Source organism: Diabrotica virgifera, chromosome 6 (genome assembly GCF_917563875.1).
Source record: "Diabrotica virgifera virgifera chromosome 6, PGI_DIABVI_V3a".
In the NCBI taxonomy this organism is placed as follows: domain Eukaryota; kingdom Metazoa; phylum Arthropoda; class Insecta; order Coleoptera; family Chrysomelidae; genus Diabrotica; species Diabrotica virgifera.
The window spans coordinates 189,803,794-189,829,570 of record NC_065448.1 but is presented as its reverse complement, the minus strand read 5'-3'; the positions used below and the strand labels follow the sequence as shown (position 1 = coordinate 189,829,570).

General features: G+C 33.2%; 1 protein-coding gene across 4 annotated transcripts in view; it reads left to right on the top strand.

The window, feature by feature from the left end:
- LOC114328055 (neuropeptide F receptor) overlaps positions 1-25,777 on the top strand; it is a 1,158,133-nt gene that overhangs the window by 512,070 nt on the left and 620,286 nt on the right. The gene's annotated exons all lie outside the window — the stretch shown is intronic.

The following is a 25,777-nucleotide window of genomic DNA, read 5'->3' as shown; positions in this document are numbered from 1 at the left end:
ACCAAGTGGTCTTTATCAAAATAATGATATGATAAAATTTCATAATATCTGAAAAGTCTATCGTTTAAATCTATTGCAGTTAAAAGAAAGAGAAACATTTTATTTTACAAAATTTGGAATTTAAAATTGTTAATAATTATCTGTTGACTATAAATTGACTATAAAATTATACTGATCAAATTAGTTGAAAAAGAAGAAGAGTAACAAATTGGTAAAAATGGTAAAATGAGGATAAAACTGAAGGTAATGAGGGAAATAGAAATTAAGATAAATTTGTGAATCGGTATACTAATATAGTGAGAAATAAATATGGAAATTAACCTCATGTGGAAATATATTGTTGGTTTTATAAGTTGAGGAGCAGATTTAAATTATGTGACTAGTAGCTTTTTGAAATTGCAATAGATTTAAACGATATACTTTTCAGATATTTTGAAATTTTATCATATCGTTATTTTGATCATGACCATTTGATTATAATTTTTGAAAATTAACAGATATAATTCTGAATGACCAACTCGAGACAAACAGCTCCCCACTCCCCACTCCTCAACCTCTTCAGTTAAAGACTTTAACAAGGCAAACACATAGTAATCTAAATCACTTGAGAAAGGTACTCTGCCGAAGCTGCTGTAGTCACATAGTTATAATAAATTTTGTGGAAGTATAGAAAACAAACGTTTTCAGTGTTTTATTGTTAGATAAAATCGACTACCTTAGTTTTGTACCGTCACTGTCACTTCAAGCATTTCCTCATGAACTTTTGACACTTGGCAGACATTCGTGGTCTAGGATGGTTCCTTAGGGTTTCGTTTAGGGTTTCACCATGTAACCAGTGATATCTTCCAATATCGGCGTTAAGCCTTCTTAATTTCAACAAACTATAATGTAGACTGAATTTTAATTATAACCATTGGTTAGTTCTGGGACTAGTTGGCAAGTTTTCGAGTAAGTAATCGTAACCACAATTTTTTCAACATTCAAAATTTAAACCAGCTTTTCAATTTTTAATAGTGGGATTACTTATTCTATTTTAGGTTCACTGATGATGGACTGATAAGTCCGAAAACGTTCATTCTGAACACATTTAAGACAATCCATTGGGATTTTTAAAATTTTTAGTATAGCTTTATCATAGAAGTGTTTTACTTCGGTGTTAATTTGATTTGTTGGAGATATTGAAATTAAATTGAACAATAGTAATTAGGCAAAATTTTCTAAAATTTTTAATATTAAAAGTGTCAAACAATAAAACCGTTAATAAATAATTCAGAATTAAAGTCAAGTGTAAAGGTAACTGTACATGAAATTAAATTTATAGTAATATAAAGTTATGATTACTTGTACAGCAATGAGACTTTATGAGATATTACTAAAAAAGTTGAAAAGAGGCAAATATGAAAAAATAATAATAGATGAAAAATCTTTCACTTATGTCAATATTTGTTGAATTATTGAATAGTTGAGTAGATTGAAAATTAATCTTAGAAGATCTTTGAAAAAGTTACCTGGTTGAGCTGAATTATATTATATGATTACTATTTTTTCTATATAGTACTATGTTTTCTAAGTCTTTTGTCCACCATGCCGTGCGTTTTTTGGGGTTATTACTTATTTTTGTTACTCCACAGCTCTCTTTTGCAGCTACTAATAGACTATGTTTATAATCTTTCCATCTTTCTTATATATTTTGGTACTTATTTTCTCTTTTCCTATGTTTCTCTAGCTTTTTGTCATTTTGTATGTATTTTATTATTCTAAAGCTCATTTTGACTAGATAGTGGTCACTTCGAATCTGTGCGCTTCTTTTTACTTTAATATTTTTTACTGGTTTCCATATCTCGGAGTTAATTAAGAAATAATCAATTATTGATCTCTCGCCTCTACCCCTCTCTTTGTCGTCTTTGTGTGTAAACTTTGAATTCCCTATTATCAGATCATTTTCGATGCATAAATTTATAGTCCTTGTTCCATTATCGTTTCTCGTCTCTTCTGCCTCTTTTCCTAGCCATTTTTTTATACCCGCATTTTGTTTTCCCACTCTTCCATTCATGTCGCCCATTGTTATTAAATTGTTATTCTCTGTCTTGTCTACTATTTCTTGAAATTTTTCAAAATACTCATTTTTTTCATTCTTGTTTGTATTATCAGTTGGTGCATATGTTATGATGAAACTATACTTTTCTTGTTTAATCTTTAGTTGAACTGTTAAAATCCTCTCGTTTGTAAATTGGACATCGATGATGTTCTTCATGTAGGATGGAGTTACAATTACTGCTACTCCTGCTTTCGCTGTGCTACTTTGGTCCACTCCTGTCCACCATATATTGTATCCGTCTTTTATTTCTTTCATTCCTGTTCCTTTTTTCTTTGTTTCTGTGACTCCTAAGATGTCAGTTTTCAGTTTTTCCATTTCTTCGACTATTTCCTCTTCTTTACCATTTATTCCTCTTGTGTTCCAAATACCTATTTCTATCGTTTCGTTATTTATTAGTTCACCCCCTTGCTGTTTTCCTTTAATATTTTTTATTTGATTATCGTTGTTTGTTTTTTTTCCTTATTCCAGCCTTTTTCGTCTCCACTATTTCCGTCGTATTTCCGTTTTTCAGTTTTTTGAATTTTTCATATTTCTGACTTCGAGTTCTCCTTTTTCTTTATTCCATATCCATTCTTTATGTTCTATTATAATTTTTTGATTTTTAATCTGTACTTGTTTACCTTTATTCTACACTAAAACAAACGTTTTCAGTGTTTTATTGTTAGATAAAATCGACTACCTTGGTTCCGTACCGTCACTGTTACTTCAATCATTTTCTCATGAACTTTTGACCCTTGGCAGATATTCGTGGTCTAGGATGGTTCCTTAGGGTTTCGTTTAGGGTTTCACCATGTAACCAGTGGTATCTTCCAACATCGGCGTTAAGCCTTCTTAATTTCAACAAACTATAATGTAGACTGAATTTTAATTATAACCATTGTTTAGTTCTGGGACTAGTTGGCAAGTATTCGAGTAAGTAATCGTAACCACAATTTTTTCAACATTCAAAATTTAAAACAGCTTTTCAATTTTTAATAGTGGGATTACTTATTCTATTTTAGGTGCACTGATGATGGACTGATAATTCCGAAAACGTTCATTCTGAACACATTTAAGACAATCCATTGGGATTTTTTAAATTTTTAGTATAGCTTTATCATAGAATTGTTTTACTTCGGTGTTAGAGTTTTTTAACTATATTATGGTATACAGTCAACTCAGAGAACTCTCCCTTTTTAGTTTAAAATATTTGTTTGTATTAAATTTTTATATGATAGTCTCCCGTTTTATAACGCTGACGCGGCTTTGGGATTATAGCAGGGTAGTCTGCTATATCTAGGGCCTACGGTATACAAGGAAGGTAACAGGTCCAATGCTACGCTTCAACCGCCTATTATTACCCCTGGTTTTACCCAAGGTACTCTTTATTCAGACTTAGTTGACCTGGGGCCTATAGACATTTTAAAAATGTCTAGTTGTTCTTACTGGCGCGCGCTAGGATTTGAACCCCGGCCTATCAGCACTTGAGTCAAGCATACTACCGCCTGAGCTACGCCGGCCATATTACATTTTTATCTATCCTTATTCCGCCTATTTGACTTCGAATCTTCTGATTTAAATGATTATGCAACGTTTAGTCCAGTGTTTAGTTCAATTTGGATACTAAGTAAATATTAAATAAGGGAAGTGAAAAAGTAGTGTGTTAAAGTGCGTAAAATGTATTTATCTACTCTATGTCATATTATGTATAAGTTTTTAGTTTGTGAAAACTGTCATTATAGATAGCAGTGTGTGAAGGATTTAAAGTGTGCGTGAAGTAATAATGTATTTTAAGTGGGACTTACTTTTTCGCACTGTTTTTAACTTTCGCGTTGTCATGGTGACAATCCTTAACTTTAGCGTTGTCATGGTGATGACAATATGAGCAATGAATTACAACAAAAGTTTTGACAGTTTTGTGGTTTGAAAGTAGTTAGAATTTTTAAATGCAAAAGTTCTAAAAATTGTAGGATAGAAATGCATTCCAGTGCCGAAGAGTTACAGCTTTTTTATTTGTTTATCGTAGATAAAATATTGTATGAAGCTGTGCGTGAAGTACTTTTTGCGAACATACGCGATTTATAGCACTCGCTTCGTTGTCGCTCGTGCTCTAAACATCGCGTGCGTTCGCAAAAAGCATACTTCACGAACTGTTTCATAAATAACTATTATTTCCTTAGCGAAGCGCTATCGACAAATTTATCATCATCAGAACTAATGGTCAATAGAAGATAAAAGTATCACTACTCAACCCTGCATCCAACAGGTGGGGTGTGGTAAACCCCATCAATTCTGTAGCGCCTGAAAAATAAGGAAATATTGCATGTAGTGGCCACAGCGGCTTTCTATTTTATATTAATCTATGCGATGACACATAGTTTTTAGTCGTCTGTTAGTTTCAGCATGTACATTTGGATTGAAAGTGGTCACGCCCCACCTTTCTGATTTGGTACTTTCTGCAAAATTGCCTTTATTTTGTTTTACTCCTATAAATAAGGAAGTATAGGTAAGTGAATAATAGTTATTACAGATTTTAATATATTTATTTATTAGTCTAAACTAAAATGAATTAGGATCGAGAATAAACACGTCTTCAGGTCTTATGGGATTAAGCAGGCAGTGACGAATGTATTGACAAGAGACATTCGGAAGTAAGTGAAGAAATAGACAATGTTAGTGTAAATAGTGACTATTCTGACCAGATTTAATATGCTGGCGTTCCAGACATCACAGAAAACTAAACGTAAAGAGATTTTTTGGGAATCTTTAACTCCTTCAATTGCTGGGGATTGTCACACCCCACCTGTCTGTTAGTGGCAAAAAATTTCACCTGTCGGATGCCGGGTGAAGGTTATGTGCATGAGCATGTTAATAGTATCTGGTCGTATTACAATTTTTGATTAATTCATGTATGCCACAAAAACATTACAAACATATTAAAACAGAGTCAGTTGTTTCCCCTCGGCGATGACGCTTGGGTGATACACCCACGACTTGAAAAACTTTTTACATGCTGATCTTCAGCAAACAACATTACCCTATTAGTCCAGAGAAATAAGGTTTTTCTCGTGACACATCCCCCTCAAGGCCGAAACAAAATTTTTTGAGTAGTATGGACATGGGACATCTATACTAGTAACCTTTATGTTTCCTGTAGCCGATTTTGATGATATACATAGTTATAAACAAATGAAGATCAAATAACGGTAAATTTTCGCTTTTTTCGTCTATATCCAAAAAGTTGTTGCAAAATAAATCATAAATTTTGAGTTTTTATAAATATTCATAACTTATGTAAACATTACCTTAGCACCTTCTTATTAACCGAATTGCTGAGACTTCGGGTGCTTAAATTATATTTTAAATTTCAAAGCAATTGGTCAAATAGTTTAAAAGTTATTTAATTTGTTTATCCCAAATTAATTTTTTTTTCAACACTATAAGTCAGAAAATTATGAGGTTACAGTAAGATTTCTGACAGTTTATGGAATAAGAACATTTATACTATTGACTTAATTAAAAAAAAATGACAAATAGTATTTTTAAACAGTGTAAAATTATTTTGCAAAAACACGTCGATCTTTAGCTTACTTATAAATAATTAGAATAACTTTTTAACCGTTACCCGTAGAAAAACTATTTTTTCTACGAGCGTGCAAAAATGTCTACTTTCGCGCACGCATTTTAGTTAAGAAGGTTTCACTTTTCCGCACGCGTGTTACTTTTCCGCACGCGTGTTACTTTTCCGCACTCGGTTTTTACTTTTCCGCACGCGTGGTAATTTAGATATGTTAATATGGCCTTAAAGTAATTATAATACATGCAATAAACTAATATTTAGATATTATTTACTAATTTATTTCAAATATATCTTATTGTGTTCCTGTTTTAATGAAATTAACGCGACAATTCGATGAAATAAAATTATTTTGACATAATATTCGAAAGTCAAATCGGTAGACAATAACAGTCGTTTTGAATCATCGTCATGGAATCCAAGATCGTCGTCATGGTAACTAATTATATTGAAAGTTTGGTTTTGACAACCTTGTCAAAGAATTAATTTGTGTATGTATTTTCAGTAGTAATTGCACAAGAGCTTTAAAATTATTGAATTTTTCCCGAGTGACACTTTGACAGTTTTAATTTCACGAGCCAAAGGAGAGTGAAATTATGTCAAAGTGTCACGAGGGCAAAAATTCTATATTAATTTTAGAGTTCAAGTGCAGTTTGTTACGATTAATTCATGAATAAAACTGTTCAAAACCAAAATTTTATTGTAATTTTTTTATGTAAGTACAAATTAGTACAATTAAACACAAAGTTTTTATAAATATTTGACGATTGAAAGTCATCACTTTTATAATTTTTAGAACATTAATTGTCATTAATGTCACTGAATGTATTTTTTCGTAGCAACGAAGGGCATCTGACGTAATATACTTAGCGACGGGCAATTATCAAAAATTATCGATTTAATTCAGATTTCTGTAGCTTTCTATTGGTCACAATCTTCTATGAATGAAATAATCATATTATTTAAATTAATTGATTAAGATTTGGTAATTTTTTAAAGACTCTTAGAAAAAATATTGTTCCTAACTCTTGCAGAAAGTCTCTTTTCCGCACTCGACTGCTTGCCGAACTCCCGCTTCGCGTCGTTCGGCAAGCTGCAGTCGCGTGCGGAAAAGAATGACTTTCTGCACTTGTTAGGATAATAACTATTTTCATATTTGGAAAGACTGAATTTTTATACACATTTAGAAAGAAAAGCAATTGTCCTAGGCGAGACGAAGTTATCCCTCCTTTTTTAAATTCACATGTTTTACAAAATTATTTTGCAGTATTTAGAATTATTTTTGTCAATTTTTTTAAATTAATTTAATAGTATAAATCTTCTTCTTTCATAAACTATCCAAAGTATTAGTGTAACTTCATCATTGTGTGCCTTACAGCGTTGCAAAAAAACATTAATTTGGGATAAACAAATTAAATACCTTTTAAACCATTTGACCAATTGCTTTGAAATTTAGGGTATGATTTAAGCACCAGAAGTCTTAGCATTCCGTGTAATAAGAAGGTTCTAAGTTAATTTTTACATAAGTTATGAATATTTATAAAAATTCAAAAATTTATGATTTGTTTTTCAATTTTCTAAGCAACCAATAAGGATAGACATATTCAGCGAACGCCATATTGAAGTTTTTTTATACGATTTATGAGATTCTCACTCTAAAATGTGGTTAAAATACTTAACTTTTGGTTATAGGCGAAAAAAGCGAAAATTTACCGTGTTTTGATTTTCATTTGTTTATAACTATGTATATCATAAAATCGGCTGCAGGAAACATATAGGTTATTAATATAGATGTCCATACTACCCCAATACAAATTTGGTTTCGGCCTGGAGGGGGTTATGTCACCAACAGGATATTTTTTCCTTACTTCTCTGAACTATATAGTTTCTATTATCTATTGTAACTTAGGTGTGTATTTTAGTCCAAATAATTCAACCCTACTCTATATCCTAATCGTTATAATATTCCTTGTATATTCCATCTTTCAAATTTAAACGAGAGGTTTTGTATTTCCTATCTACACCATAAATAAAGGATTGTATGATAATAATAATTTACAATAACCTTATTCACGTGTATCTACTTGCTTTCATCACTATCGTAAGAAAATGTATATTGCTGCGGGGCTAGAAACCCCAAAATGTCGATTCCATTACCCCATAATTATTAGTGGTATCACAGTGTGCGTAGATATAATCAATTTGGTGCTGACAGCGAGCACTAATCTTGTTGCTGAACGGAGTTACGAAGTTTAACCTGATGAATCTCTTAAACTGTTGATAATTTACTTTATCAACATTTTTTCTTTGGACATGTAAGAACAGGTAAGAAATATCTAGTTGAAACAATGGCGGCAGATGATATCTACCCCTATCCACTGAAATTTGAATTTTGTATAATATTATTGATTTGTTAATAAATCCACAATAATAATCTCAGCATGTGTTGCCATATTGGACGACAATAAATTCGATTTGATCGTGTTTTAACTTTTGATTATTATATCTGACAGAGATGAAAATACAGGGATTTTGTGAAAACGTGAATATATTATTATGTTATTTGTTTAGTACAAACTAATTAATATGCATTAAAATAACTCTCTACACTTTAAAACTCTCTAATAAAAAATACTCATTTCAGTTTCACAATCAGAATTGACATTTTCATGAACTTTACCGTTCTCTAAACACAAACTATTGTTATGTTAACGGTATAGACCAATCAATCGCGCAAAATTTCGGGCCAACGCTTTTTAAATGTATTAATGTTTTTCGAATCCTGAGAAAACTAATAAATATATTTGAAAAATTTCAAAGCAGAAATAAAGATTACCTTATTACACAGGGTCGGAAGTCCCTGAAAACTTTTAAAATTCATATATTCTATTTCCCTATATAATTCATTTATTTTAATATTTATATTTTAATACAGGGGTGAAAATAAAGAGGAAATTTTGAGTACTTTTTAATTTCAAATTAATGTTCAAATTTGTTCAAAATTATTTTGAATTCAAAAGAATCTTTTTGTTTAATCTAAGGAACTTTCCGCCCTCGGTGATAATGTAATATTTTATTCTGCTTTTAAATTTTTTCAAATATATTTATTAGTTTTTCCAGGATTCGCCGTAAAATGCATTGGCCCGAAACTTTGCGCCTACGCCCTTAATGATTATCATTTGTTTTTATCGTCAGGTATAACGTTTTTACTCTAAAGTTAGAATTATAAAAAAATCCTTATTTGTTTGCTCTCGTCATTTATTTTTTCCATTTCTATAAAAACTTAAAGAAAATATCTCTATATCAATATGTTGTTAATTACCAAATTTTTTTAGAAATAATTCCATAATAAATAATATCATTTTTTTAAATCTTGCTAGGGCTGGTTTTCTTCGTTAAAATATCCACTTTTTAATTAAACTCACAACATGATAATTCCTGTTTAAAAAACACGATTTGTGCGAAAGTTGAATAATGAAGTTGAAGTAAATGAATATACAGTGATAAGCGCGCTAATAACCGACAAAATAGCGCAAAAGATGGAAGACGTATAGACCTGGATCTCGCGTACTAAAAAAAAAGTTGAGTAACTCTAGAAGGACCAAGGTGGGTTAAAAAGTATCCAGAACATTGCATTACATCCGATTTTCTAAATACTTCTGTTCCTAAAAATCTCAAATAATTAGTAGTTGTCGGCGTATTACTGCCCTATCAGATGGCATAATTCGCATTTCTATAATTTAATTCATTTCCTCATACTTTTATAAAAACTTGACAGTGCACTATAAATAATCCCCTTGAATAGGTACCTTTAACACCATCCCAAAATGGAAAGGGACGATATCATTCATGTGTCAAATTAGCAAAATCTAAAAGAAAAACGGCCAATAAGTGGGCAAAAACAACCATAGTTTGTTCAAAATGCAAGTATGTATACGGTAAGCATAGACAGGAGTCAAAAATGTTTCTGTATCCTACGATGATGCCAATTTCACTGAAGCCGAAGACTCCGGGTAAATTATAAATTCGTATCTTTTAACTGTTCCATTAACGTCTAGGAATATTATAAAATAGTCATTTTACACCCGCGGAATAAGTGTTATGTTCCTACCCGCGGTAGCGGGTTCCTTTAGAATCCTTGGATTCTATTGGATAGTCCTATCAGGGAAAGTGAATTAATCCCTGCCCTCCGCAGGTTCTAGGAGCTTCTTGACCCGGGAAGCTAGCACCTGCTAAGGGTCCCTTGTCCACGGTTACGGATGAAGTCCAGAACGGCATCCAAGGCGACGAAGACTACTTTTTGGTACGGCGAAAGTGGCGGAGCTGGCAACCCTTGATTTTAGGGATAGTATAAGATCAGGGTACGTGGGACTCTCTAGCTGTAGTGGAAGAATCTCGCATAGGAGAAGGATACTCCGATGTAAAATCCCTGGCCCTCCAGGTTGGGGGTTAAGGCACCGAGCTAACTCCTCGGTACTTATGAAACACGTACAATGTTAAAAAGCCTAACCAAAGCCTCGGAGCACAAGATTGGAAACACAATAGACGAAAACTGCAAAGAAAACGGTTAATGAATTTTTGTACATGGAATGTGCAAGGTATCTCCCGAAAAACACCAGAAATCATGTCAGAACTCAAAAATGCAGAGATAGATATCGCGGTGCTTACGGAAACTAAAAAGAAGGGTAGTGGTTCCGAAAAGTGGGGTCACTAAGACATGTTCTATAGTGGAGTAACTAAAGACCAAAAAGCACAACAAGGAGTTGCTATTGTTATTCGCAAAACTTTAAGAAGATATATTACCTCTTGGGAAGCAATTAATCAGAAGTTTATAAAAATAAACATCACGATAAAAGGAAGCAGAATAGCCATACTAGGAGTATATGGCATTAATGAGGACGCATTAATCAACAATAAAGATGAAGTCTTCGAACAACTGAACGATGAAATTATAAAAGTAGGAACATCTAGAGAGATCATACTTCTAGGAGACTTCAATAGCAGAGTTGGACGGGAATTTAACAACAAAGTGATAGGATCACACGGTGAAAATAACAGAAACGATAATGGAACCAGATTAATATAAAGATGCACACAAAATAACTTAAAAATATTAACCCGCCGTTACACGCGTCTTCTATTGTGACGTGGTTGCACGCGTATGAGCGTCGCCCTCACCTACATCAATTCGACTTATTTCGAGGAAGAATGAATGTCAACATGTATAACTGTAAACTGGGTTGTACTCACATATTATAGAAGGTCTCGTAAACCAATTTTTTTTTATTAATTTAACAAAACAAAAGTAAAAATAATATAGATTAAAAGCAAGTTTTCCTTATTTTCAATTTCAGGAACCCACTGAAGTAATTGACGTTCTTTACGCGAATTCATTTTACTAAAAATACAAATTAAAATTAACAACTGTTCTGAAGCTATTTCTTTGTGGCATTTATGTGATTAACTATTAATATTTTGTGTTTTGATAACGACGTCCGAGGTGGATTTCGAAACGTCAATAAAATCAATTTTTAAAGTTAAATTGTGGCTTATTTCTCAATTAGAAGAGATAAATTTAAAAATGGGTTCTTAACCAGTGACGCCCCTAGAATCTTCCTCTGGGGGGGGGGGGTTGGCTTGGGTACCGAAAGTTTTTTGTATTATTTGTGAAAGACAGGTTACATTTTCCTACTTTCTTTTATATATATTTCTGTATGCTCTGGGAGGGATTTTAACCCCCCCTCGGTGCGGCACTGTTCCTTACCTAACCTAAACAATAATATTTTAATTAAACCTACCCAAATATTAAACAAAAACCTAAAAGTTTCTTTGAGATAACAGAAACGTGATTTCACCGTGATTGCACGCGCAGTGAGGAATTCTCTCACTTGAAGAGGGATGTCACTTCTTTCAAGTATCACAGAGCACACTGACCGTCTGAAATATTCTATAACTTTTTCATACCCTCTCATGAACGATGCTAAAGGCATTCCTGGGTGCTCAAGGGTATCGTATTAGTTAAGACGATTTTATTGGTTATAAACAAATATGGTGAGGTATTCCCTCATAGCGCGTGTAATGGCGGGTTAAATGGATTTTATCCACACCGTGATATACATAAGTACTCCTGGATACAACAGACCAGAAATCTGAAATCTATAATAGATTATAGCGTTGTAAGACAGATAACTACAATTAAAATACAAGATGTGCGAGCAGCCAGAGGGCCATCATGCGGCACCGATCATCATATGCTAAAAGTTAAAGCCGTACTCCCAAACAGATATGAAAAAGAAAAAGAGCACATCGAGTCAAATCAGTTAATAAAACAAGTACGGTACAATCTATACAGTCTAAACCATGAGAGTGTAAAGCTATTGTATAAAAAACGTTTAGACGAAAAATTAGAAAGTGGTAGCTTTGAAAATACCGAAGAACACTACGAACACATCAAAAAGTCCATTCATTTGGCAGCAGAAGAAGCACTGGGGAAATGTGACGAAAACCATAAAGGAATAAAACCATACTGATGGGATGAAGAAGTAGAAAAAGAAATTACAGATAAACGTCGGAAATACCAAACGTTCCTATCAACAAAAACAGACAACGATAAAATAATTTACAAAGAAGCCCAAGCCAAAGTAAGAAAGAAGATAACTCAAAAAAAGAACGAATCATGGGAAAAGAACTGCCAAAAATCAACACTTACATAGGAGGTAGAAGAAGCACAGAGAGTTGGAGATTAATTGAAAATATGAGAACTAATTAGAAAAAAGACGTTATATCACCAATAACAACGGAAAAATGGGAAGAATATTTTAAAAAATTACTCACAGAATAAAGACCAGAATTTGTTAACATAGAAGACAACACGATAGGTATACATATAAATTCATCACCATTACAAATAAGTAAATCAGACATGAAAGAAATAACCAAATCCCTGAAAAATGGAAAATCCCCTGGTCCTGGTGACATCCCTGCAGAATTAGTGAAAGCCGGCACAGACAAACTTCAAGAACAGCTAAGAAAACTCTTCCAAGATTGCTTAAATGGTGCGGAATTACCAAAAGAATGGAAATTATCTATCATGTCAACAATCCACAAAAAGGGCAGCAAGGATCAATGTGAAAATTACAGAGGAATTGCGGTAAACAGCACAATAAGTAGGATGTATGGGAAACTTATTAAGACCAAAATAGAAAATGACTATAGAGATTACGAAGCAGAGGAGCAAGCTGGCTTTAGAGCTGAGCGGTCCACAGTAGACCGCCTGTACTCTATTACGCAAGTTATTGAGAAAAAAACAGCCATCAATAAAGAAGTTCACCTGGTATACGTAGACTTACAAAAAGCATATGACAGTGTGCCCCTCAGCAAACTATGGTCAACCCTACATCAAATCAACATTAAACATGGTCTTATCAAAGCAGTCCAAAGTCTGTATAATGGAACGACTGCAAAAATTAAAACTGGATCAAGGATGTCTGAGGGATTTAAGGTCACGAAAGGATTGAAGCAGGGTTGTTGTATTTCGCCTACCCTTTTAAAAATTTATCTGGAACAAGCACTCAAGCTGTGGAAAAGGAAATGTAATGGCATGGGAATACCTCTCAATGACGACACAACACTATACACTTTATGTTTCGCTGATGACCAAATTCTGATTGCTCAAGATCATGACGACTTAAGTTACATGACGCGGAAGCTAATAGAAGAATATAACAAATGGGGCCTCGAAGTCAACATTATGAAAACTGAAGCCATGTGTATTGGAGGAACAAAGCAGTCCATCACATTAGACGATGGGGTAGAAATTAAACAATGTGATGAATACAAATACCTGGGCATGAAGATAACTCAAGATGGAACACCCGATGCTGCTATAAAGGACAGAAACATACAGGGTAGAAAAGCCATATTCATGATGAACGGCATTCTGTGGAACCAGACAATATCTAAAGCGAACAAACAGCTTATATAAAATAGCATACTTAAAAGTATAATCACATATGGCAGTGAAGTTTGGCCACTGAAACAAAGAGCGCAGAAAATGTTACTAGTAACAGAAATGGACTTCTGGAGAAGAGCAGCAGGCAAATCAAGAAGAGATCGGATACCGAACGAGAGAATACGAGAAATGATGGGAGTAACACATACAGTAATTGATGACATAAAAACAAAACAACTGGTATGGTACGGCCATGTACAGAGAATTCCAGATGACAGGATCCCTAAACAGATTTTGGCATGGACACCACAAGAGAGAAGAAAAAGAGGAAGGCCGAGAAGAAGCTAGAGGGAGGGAATTGAAAAAGGACTAGAGGAAAGAGAAATCCCTCCAGGTCTATGGTTAAACAGAGAAGAATGGCGGTTAGGAGTCGAAAGGCGTCGGAGAACGCTGTAAACCGATAGTAGTAGTAGTAGTAGTAGTCATTTTTAAATTAGTTTAAATAAAGAAGCACGTTTTTGATTAATTATGTGTGGACATTTATTGACCCTCCTTGGTCCTCGCTGTTTCTACTAAAAGGTTGGTCTTGCGAGGGTTAATAGCAAGCTGAAAATTTGTCAATAGCTCAACGGTGTCTAGTTGGACAAACTTTGATATATAGGAACACTTGAACAGGGAAAATTTTAATTTGGAACGTCAGACTATAAAAATTTTCGATGTATTTTGTCGGGCAGAACTTCTAATTGATTTATTATCATTTCATTAAATTCTCATGCAAAAATCTGACTCGTGTTTATCACCAACTGGGCATTTTAATGAGTGGAACACGAAAAATTTGTCAAATGACAGGAATTATATTGATAATAAATAGCACTTTAATTCTTGCATGTAGTGTAGGAAACAAAGGTTGAACCTTGCAAAATGGACACAAGTCCGGTTTTATTTTTTTTCTGAAATATTAAGGGGTGCTTATTATAAGACTAACTTTTTCTGAAAAAATTTCGTCCCGGAACCCCCCTTTTCACCCCTTTAAAGGGGGTAATTTGTGGTTTTTTTCGGAACGTAGCCCTTCTTGTACCTTTTACAAAAAATTTCCTTTATATAAATATGAAGAGGACTATATTTTCTACGATCTACTTCCGACAGTATCTGTCTATCGTCCACCGTTTAGCGGGGGTGGCGCCCCAAATTTGACAAGTTTTTAAAAAAGATGTTTTAAAAAAATATATATTTTTCCCTAACTGTAACGGAAATTAAGAAGAAATCTTGCGGCAATTATTCACAAATAACTGATTGATTTTTTGGTACACGTTTCACTTAAGGTTAATTGCCCTCTTTTTAATTACAGGGTGTAACATTTTAAAAAAAACCCTTTTTATACCATCTGAACCGTTTATGCTAGAGTCAAAAGACTTTCAGCGATTACCCGTATACTGGTGCTATTTATAAATTTGTATAATGCACCCCCATGTTTTCCCCGGAACCACCCAAAAAGAAAGAAGAATTAATAAATAAAGTGATTTTCTTGGAATCCTTCACACACAATGCCCTTAATTAATATACTTCATATATCATTTTGTGCACGTTATTATTACCCATGTATGGACACTAAAAGCGATTTCCTAGTGCAACCCCTGTAGCCAAAAAAAAAAATAAATAAAATGGGGGGTTGAAATTTTTTTTTTGTTTTTTGAATTTTGGTCCATATGGGCATATGCTTCATCAATAGGGCTTTTCAAAAATATATATGGTTATTGCAACATCCCTGCGGAAACCACCCCTATCCATGAAAATATACTGCAAAAACTATCCCTATCCCTTGGCGAGCATGTTTTTACGAATTTCTCATTACCTATGCATTCTTTTTAAACGAAACTTATACAAGGTTAAAGACCACTATTTTCTCTAAAAATTAGGTCCTATTATTTTTTTTCGTATAAGCAACCGTTACGGCACAGTGGCGCCGTAAACCTCATACATGCTTTGGCGGGCTCCAGTTTTTGTTTTTTTTTCGTCATCTGTTCGTTTTATTGATAAAGTACTTATGTAAAATAAAACAAAACAGTGCAACCTACAAATTATGACTTATGCACATTTTACAATCTTTGCGCCCCAAAGCCACAGTGGTGGCCCAAAATCAATTTTTGCATATTTTCGCCACCTACACGCTTATTATTGCATTAATGCTACCTTAATAGCACAATATTTACCCTTATGTGGTCACTAAGCAGTGGCGGATCCAGGGAGGGGCGATGGGGGTAATCACATCCCCCCTCTCAAACCAAGTGATATTATATTCAAAGATTATAAAAATATTCATTTATTTTTATAGTAATTTAGGCAATTGGCACCCCCCTCTTAACGCTACTGGATCCGCCACTGTCGCTAAAGCATAAAAAGTACGCCATTCTTATTAAATTAATAATATAATATAAGTATTTCTATAAAAATAAATGAGTAATTTTATAATCTTTAAATATAATAATCACTTGGTTTGAGAGGGGGGGTGATCGCTCCCATTACCTCTCCCTGGACCCGCCACTGCTTAGCAACCACTTAAGGGTGAATATTGTGCTATTTAGGTAGCATTAATGCAATAAAATGCGTGTAGGTGGCGAAAATATGCAAAAATTGATTTTGGGACACCACTGTGGCTTTGGGGCGCAAAGAATGTAAAATATGCATAAGCCATAATTTGTTGGTTACACTGTGTTGTTTTATTTTACATAAGTACTTTATCAATAAAAATAACAGATGACGAAAAAAAAAACAAAAACTGGAGCCCGCCAAAGCATATATGCGGTTTACGACGCCACTGTGCCGTAACGGTTGCTTATACGAAAAAATAAATAGGACCTAATTTTTAGAGAAAATAGTGGTCTTTAACCTTGTATAAGTTTCGTTTAAAAATAATGCATAGGTAATGAGAAATTCGTAAAAACATGCTCGCCAAGGGATAGGGATAGTTTTTGCAGTATATTTTCATGGATAGGGGTGGTTTTCGCAGGGATGTTGCAATAACCATATATATTTTTGAAAAGCACTAGTGATGAAGCATATGCCCATATGAATCAAAAATCAAAAAAACAAAAAAAAATTCAACCCCCCATTTTATTTATTTTTTTTGCTACAGGGGTTGCACTAGGAAATCGCTTTTGGTATCCATGCATGCTGTAAATAATTGCCGTTACAGTTAAGGAAAAATATATTTTTTTTAAAAACATCTTTTTTAAAAACTTGTCTAATTTGGGGCGCCACCCCCACTAAACGGTGGATGATAGACATATGCTGTCGGGAATATGTCGTAGAAAATATAGTCCTCGTCATATTTCTATGAAAAAAAATTTTTGTAAAAGGTAAAGGAAGGGCTACGTTCCGCAAAAACCACAAATTACTTCTTTTAAAGGGGTGAAAAGGGGGGTTCCGGGGCGAATTTTTTTCAGAAAAAGTTAGTCTTATAATAAGCACCCCTTGATATAACAGAAAAAAAAATAAAACCGAACTTGTGTCCATTTTGCAAGGTTCAACCTCTGTTTCCTACACTAATGAGAGTTTAATGAAACGGTAACAAATCAATTGGAAGTTCTATCCCATAAAATATATGAAACGGTTTCGTAGTCTGACGTTCAAAGTTTTTAACCTGTTCCACAATTAAATTTTCTCCTTTCCTGACTAGACACTGTTAACCTATTAACAAAGTTTCAGCTTGCTATTAATCAACTTTTTCTTGGTAGGCGGGATCCAGGCCTAGTACTAAGTTGTGAGGTAAAAAGAAAAGAAACTAATAAAGCTGGAAAATTTAGCGATATTATCCTATAAGTTTACATCATATTGATTGTTTCCCAGCTTTACGCACATAAGAGGAGTATCTAAAACTGTCACTATGACAGTGGTAGTTGTCAATCTCGTCCGATACGTCTAAAGGTGGGAAATAATCAATATAATATTAGACCGGAGAGTATCGTCGCCCCCGCTAGCGCAATTATTCCGATTCGATTTTTTTGCACAAAATTACTCAAATAGAGGTGCTTATAACATATCCAAAGGGTGCCGGGAGGTGCCGTGGTCGAAAAATTTTTTAAACAATTTTTTTTTGAAACAAATTCACAAAAATAATTTTTTTATTTCCAAAATTTTTTTTAGATAATTTGGGTCATCCTGAGCAAAAAAGTCTCTTGTCATTTTTCCCTAAAATTGACTGTTGTCGAGTTATACGCGATTAAAAATTTGAAAAATGCGAAAATGGCCATTTTTAAGGCATCATAACTCGATCAAAAATGATTATTATGAAATTCAAAAAGTGACAAAATCAAGATTCAAATACCTTCTTCAGCATTCTGAAGAGATTTTTGTTATTAATTTATTACAAAGCTGTTATTTTTAGTTATTAACAATTAGCGCTATAGTCAAACTGTATCGTCGCCCCCGTTAACGGAACTATTTCGATTAGATTTTTTTGCACAAACTTACTCAAAAAGAGGTCCTTATAACATATCCACAGGGTGCCGGGCGGTGCCGAGGTCGAAAAATTTTTTAAACAATTTTTTTTAAACAAATTCACAAAAAGAATTTTTTTATTTCCAACAATTTTTTTTAGATAATTTGGATCATTTCTGAGCAAAAAAGGTCTCTTGTCATTTTTCTCTAAATTTGACTGTTGTCGAGATATACGCGATTAAAAATTTGAAAAATGCGAAACTGGCCATTTTTAAGGCTTAATAACTCGAATAATATGACTATTTTATTTGTTAAAAAATGTTTCATTTACCTATTTGTTATTAAAATTATGTTATGTTTGATTGTTGAAGCGGATGAATTAGAATAATTGCCGTGATTGATTCTATTATAAAATATTATGCATTTAACTTGGCGATAGTTGATGAAAAATTGAATAACATTCGCAAAAAAAAAATAAATAAACAAAACAAAGTTTTAAACTTTGATGTGGTCACTTTCTGACTCTCTTAATAATAATTTTTAATCGAGTTACTAACCATTGAAAATGGCCATTTTCGCATTTTTCAAAGTTAAAATCGCGTATAACTCGACAACAATCAATTTGAGACAAAAACTACAAGAGAACTTTTTTGCGCAGAATGACCCAAATTATCTAAAAAAAATGGTTGGAAATGAAAAAATTATTTGTTTAAAAAAATTGTTTAAACAATTTTTCGACCACCGGCCGGCACTCTGTGGATATGTTATAAGGACCTATTTTTGAGTAAGTTTGTGCAAAATAATCTAATCTAAATAGTTCCTCTAACGGGAGCGACGATACAGTTGGACTATACCGCTAATTGTTAATAACTAAAAATAAAAAAAGCTTTCTAATAAAATAATGCCAAAAATATCTTCAAGACGTTGAAGAAGATATTTGAATCTTGATCTTGGCACTCTTTTAATTTCATAATAATCATTTTTAATCGAGTTATGAAGCCTTGAAAATGGCCATTTTCGCATTTTTCAAATTTTAATCGCGTATAACTCGACAACAGTCAAGTTTAGAGAAAAATAACTTAAGACCTTTTTTACTCGCAATGATCCAAATTATCTAAAAAAAAATTGTGGGAAATGAAAAAATTATTTTTGTTTAAAAAAAATTGTTTAAAAAATTTTTCGACCACGGCACCGCCCGGCACCCTGTGGATATGTTATAAAGACCTCTTTTTGAGTAAGTTTGTGCAAAAAAATCGAATCGAAATAGTTCCGCTAACGGGGGCGACGATACAGTTGGACTATACCGCTAATTGTTAATAACTAAAAATAACAGCTTTGTAATAAAATAGTGACAAAAATCTCTTCAGGACGTTGAAGAAGGTATTTGAATCTTGATGTTGTCACTTTTTGAATTTCATAATAATAATTTTTAATCGAGTTATGAAGCCTTGAAAATGGCTATTTTCGCATTTTTCAAATTTTTAATCGCGTATAACTCGACAACAGTCAATTTTAGAGAAAAATGACAGGAGACTTTTTTGCTCAGAATAGCCCAAGTTATCTAAAAAAAATTGTTGGAAATAAAAAAAATATTTTTGTGAATTTGTTTAAAAAAAATTGTTTAAAAAATTTTTCGACCACGGCACCGCCCGGCACCCTGTGGATATGTTATAAGGACCTCTTTTTGAGTAAGTTTGTGCAGAAAAATCGAATCGGAATAATTGCGCTAGCGGGGGCGACGATACTGCCCGGTCTATATACTGCCGTGCTAGGCCCAAAGGCGGTAACTAACATTTGACAAAATGGTGGCAAAATCGATTTCAAAATTGAATGCTAAAATTTTGGCCCGTTAGGGATTTATGGACTAGCTAATAGTTTTTATGCATGGATATATGCCCCAGTTTATTAAGGCAACCCTTAATTATATTTTAAAACAAAGCTTTATATAAAAAGAGGTAGATACCGCTAAAACGTTTTATCAAAACTTACTATAAAACTAAGCCTATTAGCGGTATGTTGTTTACAGTTGTGATTGATATGAAATAAAAAGGTTTTCTTTGTATTCCAGTTTATTAAATTGAAAGAATTAAAGTACTATTAAATGTTATTATTTTGTTGAGCCACAATATGACAACAACAAATTGACAATATTTAGTTTTCTAGAAAGTCTTTTCTTTCTTTCAAGAGTCAATAAATACATAGGTATTGGTTCATTAATATTAATGTTCTATTTGCGATTCAATATAGACAATTTAATAGACAATCGAACACCATACCTTGTGTCCGGTACATACACAAAACCTATTTAGTATTACAATGGTATTATCTCATAATTATCATTTTTTATAAAATCTTTTATAGTGCGTCTAATAATTTGGGCAAAACTGTACTTATACAACGAAAAACCAAAATCCGTTCAGATTGTTATAGCTGTTTAAACATCTGCGTTTTAAAGAATTCTTCAACTGTAAATGTGATTGTAAACCATACTTTTGACTTTCTCTTCTCAGCTATTTTTATTTTGTTTCTTGCAAACAAATTTTTGGATCATTATCCAGGTACCTGACGCATTCTTAGAAAATTTATAAAGGAATAAAACCAGCATTTTTGTATAAAACTTATGTAAAGGATTCTCAAAAGATTAGGTAAAGATATCCCAAATCTACAATCCCGTATCTATAATAGCATTGTATAACTAGACTACTAGACATTGTCCAGTTAAACAATGATAATAGCTTGTATTGAAACAAAAAAAAATGCAATCAATGGGTTGCATTGATTTAGTTGTTGCAACCTAACAAAGGGTTTAAACATACATATAAATCATCCACTTGGCGCAGATTCATATTATTTAGGACAACATAAATGGACAACGAACATTGCATATTGCCACTTATAACGTAAGAACGCTTGCAACTGAAGATAAGCTCATTGAATTACAGGAAGAACTTAACTGCATAAAATGGGATGTACTGGGACTTTCCGAAATACGAAGAAAAGGAGAAAACCAATTAGTTTTAAAATCAGGGCATCTGTTACATTCCATTGGAGAAGACGATAAGGCAGTTGGCGGCGTAGGTTTTCTCGTCCACAAGAAACACCTAGATAAAATTATAAAAATAGACAGTGTAAGCTCAAGAGTTGTGTACCTCATACTAAAATTGAACAAGAGATGCACTATTAAAATTATCCAAGTATATGCACCCACGACGAGTCATAGCGATGAAGAAATAGAAAACTTTTATGAAGATATAAATAGAGCTATGGAAAAAGATAAAACCCACCACCTAATCTTAATGGGCGATTTTAACGCTAAACTTGGATATAAAGAAGATAACGCAGAAGTGGCTATGGGCTCATTTGGATATGGTGAGCGAAATGATAGAGGAGGTATGCTACTAAATTTTTTGTTGCATCATCGGCTATACGTGATGAACACATTTTTCAAAAAGAACCAACAACGTAAGTGGACGTGGGCTAGTCCAGATGGCATAACAAAAAACGAAATTGATTTCATCATCACAAACAGAAAAAATATTATCCAAGATGTTACAGTAATCAATAAAATCACTGTTGGGAGTGACCATCGGTTGGTTAGAGCAAAAATATTGATCAACCTTAGACAAGAGAGGACAGCAATGATAACAGAGAGGCCTTCTAATAAATGGGAATCGATAGAAGATAGTGTAGCTTATCAGAATCTCATAACTTCAGAACTGAAAGAAGTAGAACATCTAAATGAAAATGCATTAGATATAGAGGTGACAAACATGCGAATAAACAGTGCGATTCTAAACGCTCATAGCAAATATAAGGAAAAAAGAAAAAACAAGATAGATAAACTTACTCAAGCTACTAAAGACCTTATAAACAAAAGAAGAGAATTGAAAAACAAATACACAGAAAATTTTGCAGCACTTAGACAGTTAAACAAAGATATCACAAAATCCATTCGAAAAGATGTCAGAAATTACAACACTGAACACATAACTCACGCCATTGATAAAAATAAGAGTTTAAAGGTACTGCGCCGACAAATGACTGAAGGATCGAAAAATATTTGTAAACTTGTAAATAAAAAAGGAGAAATAACAAATAAGGAAGATATTTTAAAAATTGCTCAAGATTTTTACTCAGAATTGTATAAGCGAGAAGAACTTCCAGATCCTGATCAAAGTCAAATACCAAAAGTTCAAAATGTAGGCTCAGAAGACATCCCAGACATCACAACAGAGGAAATAAAATCAGCTCTCTCGGAGATGAAAAACAATAAATCACCTGGAGAAGATGGGATAGTCATTGAACACATCAAAGAAGGAGGAGAAACGTTAATAAATGTGTTGAAAAAGATGTTCAATGTTTGTTTGACAAGAGGCGTAACCCCCTCTCAGTGGCATAATGCAATAATAACCATAATGCATAAAAAAGGTGACATTTCAGATCTGAAGAACTACAGACCTATTAGTTTGCTCTCCCATACATACAAACTATTCATGAAGATAATAACAAAACGGCTTGTGAACAAACTGGATAGTTACCAACCTTGTGAACAGGCTGGGTTCCGCTCCAGATACGGAACAAACGATCATCTACAAAAACGCTAATAGAAAAGTGCACAGAGTATAACAAGCCTATCTTTCTTATATTCGTGGATTATGAAAAGGCGTTCGATACTATAGATCATCATAAAATGCTTCGAGCATTGGCGGACTGCCGCATTGACTACCGATATGTCGCCTTGATTAAAAGTATCTACGAAACTGGTACAGCTTGTGTTCGACTTCATGAAGATACCAAGAAATTTAGAATAGAACGTGGAATTAGACAGGGTGATACTATCTCCCCGAAATTGTTTACAGCTGTTCTTGAATATATGTTCAAGCAAATGGAAGGAGAGGATAATATGGGAATCAATATAAACGGGGAGGATCTGAACCACCTAAGATTTGCCGATGACATCGTTTTAATATCTGATAGAGTTGATAAAGCTACAAAAATGCTGCACACGCTCTATAAAGTGTCAAAAACAATTGGTCTTAAAATTAACACCTCAAAGACAAAATTTATGACCAACCTTGTAGTCAGCGATAAAATTCAGATTGGGAGTCATAGCATCGACCAAGTAATAGCTTACAAATATCTAGGACATGAGATTCGCTTAGGCCGAGATAACCAGACAACTGAAATACAAAGAAGGATAGGTCTTACATGGGCTGCCTTCGGTAGATTAAATAACATTTTCAAGTCTAATATTCCAGTTTGTTTAAAAAGAAAGGTCTTTGACCAGTGTGTTTTGCCGGTTCTTACATATGGTGCAGAAACACTAACTCTGACAAAAAGAACAATAAATAAAATAAGAGTTACACAACGCGCTATGGAAAGATCAATGTTAGGTATTACCATCAGAGATAAAGTACCAAACCTAGAAATAAGAAGAAGAACAGGAGTCACGGAGGCAGTTGAAAGAATAGCCATGGCTAAATGGGCTTGGGCAGGACATGTTGCCAGACTGACGGATGACAGATGGACCAAAAAGATTCTGGAATGGCGACCAAGGCAGGAGGCATATCGAAGCAGAGGACGACCACCGACTAGATGGACGGATGATATCAAGCGCATCACCACAAATTGGATGCAAGAAGCTCAAGATAGAAATAGGTGGAAATTTTTACGGGAGGCCTACGTTCAGCAGTGGACAAATATAGGCTAGTTGATGAAATGGCTAATTGTTGAAATACTATAAACAAAAATGAAAATATATTTCAATAGATATAATAATCTCGAAAAGTTCTTACCATCCTCGCTAATTATTTCTTTTACTAACACAACTCTTTTAACTAACACAATAATTTAACCTTGTAAAGTTAGGCCGAATTTACTTTGTAATACTAAGGCGATTTGGCGGTTTTTAAATGTAGGCGTAGAATTCTTAAAAGTAGATTAGCGGTAAGTGCAATATGCTAAGGTATATGGACGGCAACTGTAGCAGATACCGTCAAAACGCCATAGTATTTAACATTTGCCGCCAAATTGCTTAGTATTTTAACTGAAAAGTGTAGATACCGCTAACAAAATTGCAATTTTATTTAAAATATAATGCTTCTACAACTCCAAAGACTTTATAAATATATACTAAATACCCTATTCTACCTAAAAATACAAAAATCTTATTTTCGATAAAAAATCAGATCCCGCCTTTGGGCTTAGCACGGCAGTATAAATTTATAGGTTAATATCGCTAAATTTCCCAGCTCGACTAGTATTTATTTTTATCTTCAACTTAAAGTACAAAGTTTCGGCTCCAATGCTATTTAAATGGGATTCATTTTTTTCGAATCCTGAGAAAACTAATAAGTATTTTTGAAAAATTTAAACGTAGAATGAAAGATAAGACTACGTCCTTACCGAGGGCTGAAAACTTCTATAATGTTTAATTTAGTAAGGTACAGGGACCAAAAAGTAAGAAAAAATGTAGTTTGATTATTAATTTCAAATATCTCATTGAAAAGAAACTTTTTATTTATTCTAAGGGACTTTCAGCCCTCGATAAAAATTTAGTCTTTCAAGCTGCGTTTAAATTTTTTTTTAAATATTTACTAGTTTTTTTCAGGGTTTGAAAAAAATAACACCATGTCCGTGGTGATATTTTCCAAATCGAACATTCGCTATCTGTGTTATACAACGCACTAAGTCGAATAGAATATGGTGACAAGACAGTGAAAATTTTAAATATTTGACATGGCATCGGGAATATTTTCCCATGGGAATATTTTGACTGTGATCCAAATATTTTGTTGTTAAATATGTTCAAAATTGTAACCGTTCCATAGTAACAATATATTATTAAAAAATCACTTTAACAATTTTTGCTCTTTTCTCGATTGAGTATTAGTTTTTGTTGTACAGTATATAAATTATAACAATCACTAAATACATAGTTAGTGAAAAAATTATCATATTAATTAACTGATTTATTAATTTAAGCAATTATACAAGTAACAGTTATCTAAGAAAATTCAAAATCCATCTCACTAGAGTTAATGATGACATCGTCAAATGGGTAATGTTTACATATCCATATCGGTGAGCATTTTACTACTTTGCCGTGTAAAGTCCGAAAAGTAGGAATAGCCGTAAAATATTTGTGCCTACACTCTTAATACGTTGTCTACCTTTTGTGCTATTTTGCCGATTATTAACGAGCTCATCACTGTATATATTTTTTTTCGGCGAACACTCAAATCTAAGTGGTCAAGCTTAAGGCTATGGGTACATAATTCGCAAATATTTTACGTGTATCCCTACTTTTTCTGTCTTTACTCGGCAAATTACGCGTAGTAAAATTCACACTGGTATGGATATGTAAACATTACTAGAATGTCATTCTACTTGAAAATGTCATCATTAATTTCAAGAGATGGGTTTTGAATGTTCTTGGATAACTGTTATTTTTGTAATTGGAAATTATTAATTCAGTTAATAAATGTGATAATTTTTTCACTAACTATGTATTCAGTGATTGTAATAATTTATTTGTACAACAAAGACTAATACTCAATCGAGAAAAGACGAAAAGTGTTAAAGTGATTTTTAATAATATATTGTTATGGAACGCTTACAATTTTGAACATCTTTAACAACAAAATACTTGGATCACAGAATATATTATCCTGATGTATTCTCTGCTTGGATCTTCCACAAATAATACACAATAAATAACTTTTTATTAAGTTCA